Source organism: Helianthus annuus, chromosome 17 (assembly GCF_002127325.2).
Source record: "Helianthus annuus cultivar XRQ/B chromosome 17, HanXRQr2.0-SUNRISE, whole genome shotgun sequence".
NCBI classification, from domain to species: domain Eukaryota; kingdom Viridiplantae; phylum Streptophyta; class Magnoliopsida; order Asterales; family Asteraceae; genus Helianthus; species Helianthus annuus.
In genome coordinates, this window is record NC_035449.2 from 68,370,481 (window position 1) to 68,386,397 (window position 15,917).

General features: G+C 38.0%; 1 long non-coding RNA gene across 1 annotated transcript; it reads right to left on the minus strand.

The window, feature by feature from the left end:
- Positions 1-11,227: 11,227 nt before the first annotated feature.
- LOC110924727 lies at positions 11,228-12,310 on the minus strand. Its single transcript, XR_002584383.2, has 3 exons — positions 12,193-12,310; positions 11,900-12,096; positions 11,228-11,301 (listed from the first exon to the last, which is right to left on the minus strand). It is a non-coding gene; the product is annotated as an uncharacterized LOC110924727 (long non-coding RNA).
- Positions 12,311-15,917: the final 3,607 nt, after the last annotated feature.

Below are 15,917 nucleotides of genomic sequence, written 5' to 3' on the forward strand. Positions count from 1 at the left end.
TTCTTCAATGACTTTGTCTGCTGCAGCTATATCTTCTGCAGTTTCTTGTTCAATAAGCTCTTGTCTTTCAACTTCCGTATTGTCTTTTGCAATGTTTGGAGATGCAGGTTTGTTGAGTACCGTCTTAAAAAGATTTTGAAGGTTTGATGAGCTGTCTTCATTCAGACCCATTTTTAAGATGGTGTCCTTGAGATACTCTGCTTCTTTTTCTATGACCTCTTCTTCAGTCAGCTGTTTGCCTTCATCTTGATTTGACCCAAGAGTAGGACTGTCTGCTGATTTTAACATTGTCTTGAGGTTTTCAATTTTCTGTTCAAGCTTCATCATCTGTTCTCTTTTCTTTGAAGCATCTGAAGCAGTTTTCTTCTTTTTCTTTAGCCTCTCATAGGCTTCATCAGTTTGCTGCCTAGACCATTTTGATATGGCTTCAGCAGTGTCCATCTTAGCATCCACTAGCTCCTTTTTCTTTCCTTTATATTCAGCAGTGAGGTCAGCAATGAGCTTTTTGTATTTACTCCAGTTTGGAGCATTTTTCTTCTTTGAAGGATCATTCTTGATTCTTTGGATCCTTTCAGCCTCATGCTTTAAAGCTACTAATGGCCATTCTTTAAACTGTTGTTCTTCAGCAGGATAGAACTTTTCTTTCATGATGAAGGCTAGAAGTTGTTCTCTTAACTTCTTCTTTTGATCAGCATTTTCCTTTTCTAGCTCTTGTGCAAATTCTTCTATCTGCTTTACCTTTGTAAGGTAGAACTCCAGTCTTTTAGCAATGCCTACTTCGCTTAGACTTTCCTTTTCACTGTCAACCTTAGCTTTAACTTTAGCTTGTCTTGCCTTTATTTTGAGATAATCATCCATATCCTCTGGTGGCATGTAGCCTATGAGTGAGGAGAATCTTCTTTTTGAAGGATCTTCTTCTGTATAGAATTGCCTCATCTCATTTTTGAGAGCTTCAATTTCCAGTGGATATTTTGCAACATTTGGATCATGTGTTCCCTCATTGGCAGGTATTGGCTTCCTTTTTCTGCCGAGGAGCTTTGGTTGTGATATAGGAAAGGATAGAGCTGTGGTGGATGGTTGACTAACAACTGTTGAAACAACTGGTGTCTCAACTGCTGTTGTCATTACAACTACTGATGTATCAGCAGATGTCTTCTGCTTTTGAGCAGGGGTTATTGTGGCAGTTGTTTGGGTGGTGATCAGTGGTTAACTAACAGTAGTTGAAACAACTGGTGCTTCAACCACCGTTGCCATTACAACAGACGTTGTAACATCTGTTGTCTTCTGCTTTTTGGCAGGGGGTGATGATGGTTTGGTAGTTTTTGGCTTTGATGGTGATTTTTGTGCTTTAGACACAGATGGTGGTGGTGGAACAGTAGTTGTGGTGGTATGTGATGAGGTGGTGTGTGTTGAGGGTGTGTGTGTTGATGATATGACAGCTGTTTGGCTACTGACAATAGTTTTTGTAACTACTGGTGTATCAGCTGTTTGAGTTGAAGTTTTTTAGGTTTTGGGTTCCTCTGGTTCAATGTACAGCCCATCTTCTGTACCTTTCTTTCTCAGCTTGATTTTCTCCCCCTTTTTGGCATTATCTGCCAGAGGTGTATCCATGAAGAAGATGGTAGATGGAGCTTTTTCACTCTCGGCAGTCTTTTGGATGCTAGCCTTTATAGCTTTGATATCTGCTTGAGTGTCTTTAAACCTTGATTCCACCATGTTGGTCAGCATTTGTACCTGAAGAGCATGCTTTTTATCAGCCATTTGTTGCTGTTTTTCAAGCATTGGTTGGAAGATATTCCATGGCTCATTTGCAGCAAATGCTTGTGGAGCAGATGCTTGAGCAGGAGGAACAGTTGATTGGGCTTTTTGAGCTTCTAACAGCTGCTGCACCATGTCTTTTATCTCGGCAACAGAAGATTCCAAGTTTTCAACTCTGGCCGTCAATTCATTATATTTTGAATCATCACCTGAATTAACAGGATCATCTGAATCCCCACCAGTGGTGGTTGTATCAATGTGTGACTTTGGAACAGAGTCCCAAAAATCATCCATTGATGCCCCTTTTTCTTGGTACTGGGGACTTCTTTCTTCAGCAGCCGATAAACCTTTGATGGTACCAGTGTTTAAAATTAACTCACCGGTGGTTACCGATGTTGCCATGGAAGAAATTGCCTTCAAGGGAGTCTTAGTAATGTAACAACTGTCCAACTGAAGATCTGTTGATCCATCAGTTGTAGTTGCTGCTCCACTTGAACTACCACCGAGAGTTACTTATAACTCAGGGGGTGTAACCTCCTCAGCTGTTGCTGGGATAGCAGAGGTATGAGCATCAGACCCAGTCACTTGTGGAGGTATACTCTCAGTAATGGGTGATAGAGAGGAACTGGTTTGTGTCTGTGCCATATCAACTGCATGATACAGGGGTATTATTGATTGTGGCAATATGATTGGTGAGGGTATGGGTGTTGAAAGAGACATGTCCTTGGGATCAGGACTGTGGAAGATAGATCCGAGTGGATCTAGAGCTTCATATTGTGGTGACCCTGTGCTTACAACCTGATCCTTTTGTGAGGATGCAGGAGGAGTTTTAGGCTGGGTTTGAGATCTTTCTTCCAACTGTTGTGAGGAAGTAGCAGCAGTGGTTATTGGTGACTTTTGTGCTGTCACTGGCATTGTCTCTGGGATCTCATCTTCCAGAGATGCCTTTGATTTGGGTTTGGTGGGTTTTCTGGATGTTTTTCTTTTGGTCTTTTTGGTGGCAGGTGTGGGTTTCAAAGCAGTGGGTGTGCTACTTTGATCACCTGGAGCAGTGGGCTCAGCAGAGGTTGCCTGAGGATCAGTGGCAGTTTCTAAAGCCTGCTCAGGCATTTTTGTTTTTAATTTTATTGGTGCCATCATTCTTGAAAATGTTTCAATTGTTAAACAATTTATTTTGAAAGAGACACCTTGTTTGGGTAATTCTGCATCTTTCTCTATAATTTTTTTGTTCAAAATAGTAGCTTAGAAATCTTGGAAAGAGCAGAAATGCCTTATTATCAACGTTCTTTACCAAATCATCAAATATTTCCTGGGAGTAATTATAGTTTTTATCGTTTAAAATTGCATACCCCAGGCATTGGATTTTTGTTGGTATCTCATTAAAGGATCTTGTTTTATTAGAAACACACATGAGCAGTGTGTGGAATAAAAATCTGGGTGCAGAAGGGAAGTAACCCTTTTGTAGGGTATCCCTATTTGGTTGTTCTGCATAGCCCCTGTTCATGAAATCCTTTATCAACTCGTCTTTAGTAAATGAGGTTTTTCCTTTTAAATCATCGAGTTTAAAGATTTCAGAGATGGATTTTGGAGAGATTTGTACCTTCTTACCCTGTATCGAGGAGTTGATGGCGGCGATGATGTCTCCTTGTTTTTCAAGGGTGGCATTTTTCCAGAACTCTCTCTGGGTATCAAGGTAAATGGGAGCGTCTGCTGTTATCAAAGTTGTGTACTTTGATGCAGAAAGGATGTCAAGGATGGAGTCGAAGGTGTGGTTATCGGTAGGTTTTGTGAGTATACCTACATAGTTGTGTGGAGCTTTGTAGCGAATCTCCGGTGTTTCAGCGGCCATTTGAGTGGCATCTGCTGTTGTGGAGGAAGATGATGGTTTTGATTTTGTTTTCGATTTTGGTTTCGTCATTTTTGATGAAGAAGATCGAAGAAGATTTTTGGAATTCAATTCGACAGTAAAACCCTGTTTTGGTGTTAGGGCAGAGTTTTATTTAGGAAGAAAAAGGTGAATGCTGATGTGAGAGCGGTTATAATGATCTGTCGGCTAAAAGCTGACCACGTGCCAACCCCTGATGAAATGGTAAATAATGGAGGACAGTTGTTTTGACAACTACTGATGGAACAATCATCAGTAGTTACAACGATAATGAAATGAAACAGTGGATGTACCAGTGGATGAAACAAAGATTTTAAACATCAGTGTTTTGGAGAAGCAGAGGTTGACTCTCAGCAGTGGACAGGCTTTAGAGAACAGATGTTGAGGCACAACAGCATTTTAAAAACAACAGAGGATAAGGACAATTTGTATAGCAACTGGTTGTGCAGCAGTGTTTTGACTACTGACAGATAATTTTAGCATCTGTTTATTCAGATGTAGGAATCTATCATCTGTTGAGTACCAGAAATGCTATTCTTAACAAAATACATTTTAGATGTAAAATATTAAGATTAAATTGTCATCAGTAAACATCAGAAATTTTGTTCAAGGTTTTGCCAACTATCTAGTTTTTCAGACAGTGGTTTAGCATCTCAGATGATGAAAACTTTTCTACTAGACCTACTCATTTTGTGTCTAATTACTTGAAATAGAACATGAGTGTCTAGTAGTTCAAAATCAATTTGCAATCAATTTTTGATCAGTGATAACCAAACTTGAGCTTAACATGACCTTGATATGAGTGTCATTTCCTTTTGATCAGTTTTAAGGATAGTAATTTCACACAAAAAAATAGGAAATTACATCCTGACCAGAGATGAACTTTTACTATCAAAAATGAGTAAAAGTACAAAATATATTTTATAAAAAGTAAAACATATCTGGTTTTATTTAGAGAAAAACACCTTAAGAAAAATTTAAAGGAAATTTTGAAAAATAAAAGGATCTGACAACTTTTCAATTAGGTTCATGATCATATCATTCTCAAGTTATTTTGACCGTAATTTGGGGTCATTTTCTTGACAATTGATTGTAAATCCTACTTTTAAGAACTATCACTGGTGATGCCATTGTTACCTGAACAATTTCTGCATTGATGAATGCACACAGTTGTATGACTTCACTGTTTTACCCAACTGTAACCTCAAGAGTGTTTTATGCATATACTCTTTTCCTTTTGGATACAAAAGTTTCGTGATAGCCACACTTTGAGATTTGTTCATTTTCCTATCTGCTGATCTTGCAAAGTGCTGACCTACAACTGCTGCTCAAGTAAAGATCTGATGGAAGACTAAAGTCCTGCTGATTCAATCTACTGCCTTGAGTCAAGCACTGCTGATCCGGACAAGTGCTGCTGGGTTCACAGCAGTAGAAGTTACAACAGCTGTTTTATTCAGTGGTTTTATTCAGTGGTTAATGTTTGGAGTAAACTCCCTACTTCAACCACTGATAAAACCACTGTTAGTGGGAAATCAGATGATACCATTAAATTGGGTGATGGTTTAAAGTACCAGAAATTGATGGCTCGTGTTGAAAAACTTGATAACTCTGTTGCAGAACTCAAAGATATGCTACAACAGTTGTTACAAGCACAAATGGTACAATCCACTGCTGTTCCATCTCCAGCACCGGCTCCACAACACCGTATGACGGTTTTTGGGCACCCCTAATATTCCAAAACCATTTGCCCAGTTGGATGGCCAAGTTCTTTCCCTCTTTAGCAAGGAATGATCCTAACGGTGAACCGAAAAGTATAAATACCCAAGCCCTCCTTCCATTTCTACTCACCCATGATCTGATTTATCTAAGTTTAAGTTATAATACTTCATACCTGAGATTTTAAGATCAAGTTCTCCCTAGCAAGGACCCTTTGTAAGCTTCTTTCGTTCTTTTATCGCTTTTTGAGCGTGAAAGTCAAACAGTGTTTGACTTTTTTCTTTGACCACGAGTTGGTCAACACAAAGTTCTTTTGAACTTTGCAACGTGAGCATAATCACGATGGTTATAGTCCCTTGTGACTATACCTACTGATTACCACGTTGACTAAGCGTAGTGACGAGTCATAGTTTCGGTCAAAATGCGTATTTATGCGCATTTTGCAACCAAACTACTCTTAGGTATCAAAACACTTTGTTTTGATATCAAAACCTGTTTTCTAACTTAGTTAAATATGTTTCAACATGTTTAGCTCGTCACTTTTAGTTTAGTGCTTGTTTAGAGTCGTAAGTCAAGCGGTCTAAACCACCGCTTAGACTTTTGAACTCGACCCGTTTGGTTGATCATTAGGATCCGACCAAGCATGTTTAGTGACCATAGTTGTATAGGGAATAACCTTCCGAGGTTATACCTTATGGTCACAAAGTTTAAGTAGTTGTATGATAGGTAGTTTATATGCCTTAGGTAAATGACCAAAATGCCCTTTTCATGCATAATTGGATTTTAAGCATATATAACTTAAAATTTTGTCACTTAACTGATTATGCAACATATTTAAACATGTTAGGGCATATAATACTTGTCATAGGACTAGTTAGACGTCTCGAACGCACGTTTGCACGAACGACGCGTTAAAGTAGCGTAAGCTACCTTAATGGGTCGTAACGGGTCGAAAGAACTTAGGATAGGTTCGAATCTAGAATGTAGGCTTTGTTAAACCATATCACATGAGTTCCAATACTCATCTGGTTTACAAGACCTCATTCTGTCCGATCTTCCGATTTAGGTGTCGATTTATTTACTAGTGATTCGATTACTAGGTGCTACTTGAATTTCCTTGGTTTGCCTGAGCTTGTTGAGTTCTTTAGACTGAGGATACTTTGCACTTCGATGTGAGTACATAGTTCCCCTCTTTTACTGTTTTCAATTGTTTTGGGGTGATTCATATATATTAAAACGATTTCGATATTTAAACGATGGTTTCAAAAACGAATAAGATGATTTATATTAAACTAATAACGATTTCGATAATGTGAACAAACTTGTTGGACGTAGTTACATAACGAATGACATCCATTAGCATTGATCAAGCCGACCATTATTAGGTTATGGTACCATAGGATCTGACAAATCCCATTATCAGACTACACCCATGGTTATGTGTGGGGGTTATGTAGGTAACGTCTGAATCTGTGACTGTTAACTTACCCTTTGGTGGTTTGTTAATACGAGTTTCGAGATAGTCGAGTCATGAAGGTTTGAATGTTATTAGCGAGACAACCAAAAGTAGTTTCACAATTAAAATGAAAACGATTTTTGGGACGAGTTAAACGATTTGAAACGACTTAAACGAGATAAACGATTTGATTAAACGATTGGTTTTGGGTTGTCATTAGATAATGGGATGGGTGTAGCATGATAAAAGCATGGTAGATACGCCGCTGGTACATCTTATATATAAGTGCTTTTATCATATTATATTCCGTGGCATTATTTAGTTCACTTGGGAAAACGATTTTGAAACGATGTCACACAACAAGGTTTCCGAAATGATATAAACCATACGAGTTTTATTAACGAGTTTTTACGAGATGTTTTACGATCTGGTTTACTAAAACAAATGTTTTGGGGTTAAGAATCATGGCTACGAGATTTTATAAACTATAACTAACTTGATTTGAGTTAGTTAATCATGTTGCAATACACTTTCCAAAATGAGGTTTGTACTTTTGACTCTTGTTGTCTACTGAGGTACTTCAACATATAAACGAGCCATGAATCCGATACTCTCATAAAACCTATGTGCTCGCCAACATTTCTTTGCTGACTTTATTTTTACATATGTTTCAGGTGGTGTTGCATGATGTTGATTGATAGGAAGCGTGTTCACTTAGGATCTGGACGTGGCCTTAGTGACATAAAAACAATGATAGACGATATGTAACTTGTTTGTTTGGTTTTAAGACAATGTAAATTATTTAATAATACAATAAAACGAAACTTTTGATTACCATGGTTGTGAAACGATGATTCTGTTGCAACACTCCCCGACCTTTCCGCCGCGGTTTCATTGTTTTAACGTGGTCGGGGTGTGACAGAAGAGTTGGTATCAGAGCCAATGGTTATAGGGAATTAGGTTAATTGCAATGCTTTGACCTGGACTATGACTTTCTAGGACCCCAACGCGAGTACACTTGCGTTTAGATTTTAAAACAATACCGTCACCTATCCTTAGGTGATATCCACAACTAGAACACAATAACAAATCCGCTTCGAAAATTAATCATCTATCCTTGGATGATTGATTATAAGGTTTTGAACCCTCTTAGTTTTCAAAATCTTGTCAAAGTTTGGGTCTAAATAATGTGAACACGTGCAAACTGGAAGAGTGAATGCCTGTACCCTGAGTTTTCTGTCTAAGGCTAGAGTGTTCGTACAAATCCGTAGTATCGGACCAGTCACTCTTACCTGGGAACTCTTGAGGTGAGTGTTCACTTATAGGAGAGCATGTCTTCGGTGATACATTATTATAACCCATTTACTTTGATTTGTCACAGCGTGTCGTTTGTTTGTTCGAGGTAACGAACGAATGATCGCCTTCCTTGTGTTTTGTCGATGTTTTCAATACCTCTTTTGTTTTTCCAATTGTCGACCTCACTCGTTTCTCATGTTTCCTTGGTCTTTTAGACAATGCCTCCACGACGTGACGCACAACCTGTAACCAACGAAGAAGTCGCAGCCCTTGTTGCTCAACAAATGGCTGCATTGCTGCCGGGCATAGTGACCCAGATCCATCAATTATATAACAACAACAATAATAACAACAATAATGCGCAGTGTAGTTTCAAGAACTTTAATTCGGCTAAACCATTGAAGTTTTCTGGGTCTCAAGGAGCAACTGCGCTCCTGTAGTGGTTCGAGAGTATCGAGAGCACATTCAGACCTGTGCAATGTCCGAATGAGCGTAAAGTTGAATTTGCATCAAGTGTGTTCGAGAAGCGTGCTAGTACATGGTGGAACAGTGTGATGCGTGATAGGGGTGCCGATGTGGCGATGGCACAGACGTGGGAAGAGCTCCGAGCTCTCCTGATGAGAGAGTTCTGTCCCCGTCACAAAATTCGAGCTTTAGAACGAGAATTCGATGATCTGAAACAAGATGGGGGAGAACACCGTGCTTACACGGATCGATATGAGGAGCTCAGTTTGTTGTGTCCTACGATGGTTACCCCGTTGGAGAAAGCGATAGAGAGGTATATCGATGGGTTACCCGATTCTGTGCAAGACATTGTGATTGTGTCGCAACCCCCGATCCCTGATCCCCGGGACCGGGCGGCCGCGAGCCAGTTTCGGTGGTATCGCATTATTGTCTAATTTGGCAGCGGAATTTACATCAGGACAGTAGTTAGGAAATATTTTATCAGAGTAAAATACCACACTTTTATAATATCAACACATTGGGACAAAACCCAAGTTTTCATTACAAACTGATTTATAGGGATAAATCCCATTTTACTGAAATAAACGCTTTCTTTTATTTAGGTAACTTTTATAGCCACTTTTCCAAGCCTTTAGTGCTGTCAAGTTGGCTTCTAATTGGCTTTCACATTGTGTTACCTGAAACGCGTTTTAAAAACATTTGTCAGTGGGAAATACTGGTGAGTGAATCCCAGTTTAATCAAGAAACATTAATTTAATTTAATTTAAACAGTATTGAGGGCGATTACAATGTTTACATCTACCCAATTACTCATTCAGTATTGTCAATCCTGACTGGTGGGTCATATTACACATTGGCTAACTCTTCGTCCAATGGTAACGTTACTCACATTTTGTATACAAAACCCCAACATACCGGCAGTAATCGTAGAATTACAAAGACTCAATCACTGCTAAATTGCATTGTAAAATATTTAAGGTTTGGTAAAAACTGTTTACAAAATAGGTTTACAAAAAGAGGATAACTCACATTGCTGTCTTAGAGTTTTCAGTAAGGATTTCCTGGGAATAATCTATAAATTACACAAATGCACGTGTGTTAGTATAATAACCCATTTTAACATTAGTAATACCCTCCTCGAGATGGCATTCCAATGACTACGTCGGGCAGAACCACGACAGCCGTTACGGAACCCTAGATCAATCGGGCAGAGTATCTAATACCTCTCCAGGGGTTATGATACTTACATTGTAGTAGAACCTCGCTATTTAGGGGGTATTAGACCCGAGTATAATTTCTACTATTCAGAAATTGAGATTTGAGAAACGATTGTGAGCGATCGGAACTGAAAGCCGATGCCCTTCTTATATAGGGCCTGATTCTGGTCCTCACACGGCCCGCGTAAAACAAAGACAAGGGTTATGCGGCCTGCGTCAACCTTGGTCAAACATATAGCTAGTCCGCGTCACTATGTAGGGTCGCCGGGTGTTGGGCCCCGTGGCCGCACCGGGCTGCGCCATCTTTCCTATCTTACGCGGCCCGTGTAAGTGTAAGCTAAGGCTTACGCGGCCCGCCTAAACTTATAATTCAACGAATTCAGGCTTTAGCCTTAATACCACCCGCGTAAAGGGTTGGGGTGGGTCTACGCGGCCCGCCTCAGCTTAAGTAAACTTGTTTTTAATTTGTTTTTAATGTTATATTGTATTTCAGGCTCGATTTTCACATACGGGGTGTATTTTAAAGACATATTGGGATATTGTAAATACTTTTAGGGTGTCGGAAAATAATCAAGGGTGTCGGTTTAGTTAGGATTGTTACATCCTCCCCACCTTATTTTAGAGCTCGTCCTCGAGATCTACCACTACTAGAAAAGAGGGTTTTTGTCTTGAAACTTTTGGTCACAAAACAATAGCAATTTCCCTGTTGTCACCATTTTGCCACCGAAAATGCGGTGACAAAAACACCCGTGTCAATTGCCCTAATGCCACCAGATAGCCACCATTTTTATATTTTGCCGCCTTACTTTTGCCACCACAAAATAGGTCAAAATTATTTTCCACCGCTTCTTGTTTGCTACGGTCCACCTTGTTTGCTACCGATTTGCCACCATTTAACCACCATGTTTGCTACCAATTTGCCACCACTTAACCACTATTTTCATTGAAAAGTTTGCAACGGTCCACCTTGTTTGCTACCGATTTGCCACCATTTAACCACCATGTTTGCTACTGATTTGCTACCATTTAACCACCATTATTTAGTGAGCTTGTTGAATTATTTGCTACCATTTTGTGATTTTTTGAATATTGGTTTTTTATTCAGCTTGATTTTTCATTTTCCCTGTTTTTTTCATAAAAATTACATAATCAATAAAATTACAAAATTATATTAAAAGTCTAATAAGATCACGAAAACCCAAAATTATATAAAACATATGTGTATCAAAAGCGTATAAAACATTCTAATAGAAATACCAGCTATAACATCAAATAACTAAAAAATCCTAATACGATAAACATTCAAAACCAAGTGTTTGTAGCCTATCTTCAAATTATACTTGTTAACATAGCTTCAATCTGTGACATCGTATCGAGCATAGCATCTTAATCCACCTTATCTTTTTCTTTTTCAGCCAACAACCCGGCAATAATTCCACCAAAACTTCCCAGATATGATAGAGGCGAGTTACACAAAATAAGTAATATAGAAAACATCATGTAGGTATCTGCAGAGAAATATAAAAGGACATAAGAACCATACACCAATAACATAAGATTGTGAAAAATATGTCAGCTCAAATGGGCTGCATTTCATTTAATTAAGATCATCTCTACCATAATTTTATGCCTATTATATATAATTTCTTTTATTTTTTTTACTACGGCGCCTTACTTAAAAAAGCTCTCGCTTTTTTTGCGCCTTGCGCCTAGGCTCCAGGCGAGACCTTTGCTTCTTAAGTGTGCCTAACGCTTTTGACAACATAGTTTACAATTATAAAATTCAAAGTGACATATTAGTTTTAAAACAGTGATAGATATCCATTTTTACACTACAAAGAAATCAAAAGTCCTAAAAAAGCATGTGGGCTCAGGTGGCTAATTGGTTGGGACAATTATCAAAGATGGTGTGCCACATAAAGGCTCTTGACATCACCATCTGAAAGCTCATGGTGAAAAAGTTTGCGGACCAACCAAATCAGATCTGGCCCATTTCAAAATTACCTTTATGGCTAGCTACAATGTAAGCTAATTTCCTTCATCTTACCCACCCATCAAACCACCTCTAGAAATTAGTTAACAAAAATAATAGAAATAGTATCATACTATGTTGCCAATTAATCTTGTTCTTAGAATCTCTCTTGCTTTACGGACATAAGAAGTAGGTTTCTCCTATCTTCTTGGATTTCCCAGTTTAGGGCACCTGAAACTTGAGAGATTGACTCAGCTCGCAGCTACTCGACTGCAACCAATAGAGATTCATCAGCATCAATACTGCAATCTCCACTAACAACTTCAACCACCTGTAAAATAAAAATATAATAATAATAACATGTTGCAAGTGAGCTATAAGATGATTTGAAAAGAAGATAGTTTAAATGAAGCGTACTAAGACCAACCTTTCCGGTGAAAATGTCTAATATTGCCTTCGAATTAGTTGATGGAGGTAGATAGGTTGTCCAAAGCCTCAACTTATCAACATGACTTCTTTGACTTAATTTTATATATATCAAGTAGAAAATGTCTAACAACTTTGTGTAAAACTGAATACCTGTAACAGACTATATATCAAGTAGAAATGAGATCGGTACTGGTACCGTACCGAACCGGTCCTTACCATATAGTACCAATACCGAAATTTAGCTAAAACCAAAGCCTAACCGGTATTGGATACGAAATTTCCCATCCCTAATATTATCTTAAAAAAGGATAGTGAAACTCTAATATAGCTTAATCACAAACAACATGAAGCCATTTTTATGTCACATATTGTGCAAAAATATCAAGATCATTCAAAACTAAATAAAAACTTTCAATAATGGAAAGAAAAAGCACTCGGCACTGAAAAAGCACATATGTAATTTTAGACAGAATAAAGAAACCTAATTAACAAACAACAAACCTATCAAATGTAGATTAGCAACAACAAAACTACTTAAAATGAGAAATCTAAAGCACTAAACCCTAAATTACTGTAGCATTATCGTGTGACTTAGGGTTTAGGGTTTAGTGCGATTGAACCGTTAACCAGAGGGATATTGAAGGTAACTTACAGCATGTTTATAATATAGATCGAAAACGGAGAGAGAGAGAGAGAGAGAGAGAGAGAGGTACCTGGTCCGACAATGGCGAGAGGGAGGGGGTTGTGCTTTTTGTGAAGAATAGAGAGAGGAAGAGTTGCTGTGTGTTTTGTGAAAAATTGACTTTGAAGCGCGCATAACCCGTTTATTTGAATTTTTATGTTGTCACCGATAACATGGTCACAATTAATAAATACTTTTTTATTTTTCGTGTTTTTGCGTGTTTTTCCCATAAATTGCCACCGAAAATAAAAAGGTGGCAAAAATTGCAACCACTTTGCTACCATATCATGATAAGTACACTTATTATTTTTATTTCCGTGGCAAATCGGTGGCTAAATTTGCTACCATTTTTTCAGTAGCAAATTTTGGTCACAATTGCCCAATTTTCTAGTAGTGTACTAGAACAAATGTGGATATTTCTTTTGCATTTCAGATTCAAGCTCCCATGTGTATTCAGGTCCTCTTTTGGAGTCCCATTTTACTTTGACCAAAACTAATCTTTTATGCTTGAGGTTCTTGACCTTCCTGTCTTCAATTTGTAGAGACTTCTCTACAAACTTAAGTTGTTCATTTACCTCTATATCCTTAAGAGGCACTTCAAGTGATTCATCAGCTAAGCACTTTTTGAGATTAGATATATGAAATACATCATGTATACATGCCATTTCCTCTGGCAGTTGTAGCTGATAGGCTACAGGTCCTATTCTTTTAATAATCTCAAAAGGTCCAACATACCTGGGACTTTGCTTTCCTCATTTGATGAATCTGACTACTCCTTTCCAAGGAGTGACTTTTAACAATACTTTATCTCCTACCTGAAATTCTAATGGTTTACTTCGGTTATCAGTGTAGCTCTTCTGTCGATCACGTGCTGCTTTTAGTCGTTCCTTGACTTGAATGATCTTATCGGTTGTCTCCTGCACTATCTCAGGTCCAGATAGTTGATTTTCCCCAATTTCTGCCCAACAGACTGGGGTTCTGCACTTTCGTCCATAAAGTGCTTCGAATGGTGCAGTATTGATACTTGTGTGATAACTATTATTATAAGAAAATTCTATTAAAGGTAAGTGATCGTCCCAATTACCTCCGAAATCAATTACACAAGCTCTAAGCATGTCTTCCATGGTCTGAATTGTCCTTTCGCTTTGTCCGTCCGTTTGAGGATGGTAAGCTGTGCTTAGATTCAACTTGGTTCCCATTGCTTTTTGGAAACTTGTCCAAAAATAAGAGGTAAAACGGCTATCCCTATCAGAAAAAATTGATAAAGGTATTCCATGTAATGAAACAATTTCATTTACATATAATTTGGCTAATTGTTCCATACTGAAAGTTTCCTTCATTGGTAAGAAATGAGCTGACTTGGTTAGCCTATCTACAATCACCCAGATTGTATCATTACCTTTTCTTGTTTTGGGTAACTTGGTAACAAAATCCATTGTTATCAATTCCCATTTCCACACTAGCATTTCTAACTGTTGCAACAAACCTGAGGGTTTCTGGTGTTCAGCTTTTACTTGTGAACAGGTCAAACATTTAGAAACATCGGCTGCTATATCCTTTTTCATTCCTATCCACCAGAAATTTTTCCTTAAATCCTGGTACATCTTATCACTTCCTGGATGCATCGTATACTTAGACTTATGGGCTTCTTCTAATATGCGATGGCGTAGGTTTCTTAATTTAGGTATCCACATTCTCTCTTTATGGAATCTCCAAATTCCATCTGTTCCTTGTTCTAATTCTTTAATCATTCCTTTTAATTTTTCAATATCATCCTTGATTACTGATTCTTGTGCTTTTCTTATTTGATCATTTAAATCTACTTTTAAATTTAATTTAAGAGAACGTACCCTTTTTGGCTTTTCGTGATACTTTCGACTTAAAGCATCAGCCACCACATTGGCCTTTCCTTCATGATATTGAATATCACAATCATAATCACTAAGCAATTCCATCCAGCGTCTTTGTCTCATATTCAACTCCTTTTTCCCGAAAACATATCTTAAACTTTTATGATCAGTAAATATGGTAAACTTACTACCATAAAGGTAATGTCTCCAAATTTTAAGGGCAAAAATTATGGATCCTAGTTCTAGATCATGGGTTGAATAATTCTCTTCATGATTCTTAAGCTGTCTAGAGGCGTAAGCTATAACCTTTTGTCGTCGCATCAACACATATCCATAACCTAACTTAGAAGCGTCACAAAAGACTACAAAGTTTTCAGTTCCTTCTTTCTGGTAACGATAGTATGGGTGCATGGGTTACTCTTTGCTTAAGGATTCTAAAGGCTTCTTTTTGTTTTGATCCCCATTCAAACTTAATGGATTTACAGGTTAACTTGGTTAAGGGAATGGCTATTCTAGAAAAATCTCGAATAAACCTTCTATAATAACCGGCCAATCCTAAGAAACTTCTAACCTCGGTTGGCGACTCAGGGGTTTTCCATTTGGTAATTGCCTCAATCTTTGTTGGATCCACATGAATTCCTTCATGATCAACTAAGTGTCCAAGAAATTGTATCTGCTCTAACCAAAACTCACACTTGGAAAACTTAGCGTACAACTTTTCCTTTCTTAATATACTTAAAAGTAAATGCAAATGCTTTGCATGCTCCTCTTTACTTTTAGTGTAAATGAGAATATCATCTATGAAGACAGTTATGAATTTATCCAAATATGGCTTACATATTCGGTTCATCATGTCCATAAATGCGACTGGGGCATTGGTTAAACCAAATGGCATGACAGTAAATTCATAATGGCCATACCTTGTTCTGAATGCAGTCTTAGGAATGTCCTCTTCCTGTACCTTTAATTGATGATATCCTGATCTTAAATCGATTTTAGAGAAAAATCGAGCTCCTTGAAGTTGATCGAACAGATCATCGATTCTTGGTAATGGGTACTGGTTCTTAATCGTGACCTTGTTCAATTCACGGTAGTCAATGCACATACGCATTGATCCGTCTTTCTTTTTGACAAACAAAATCGGTGCTCCCCATGGCGATGAGCTAGGCTGTATGAATCTTTTTTCCAATA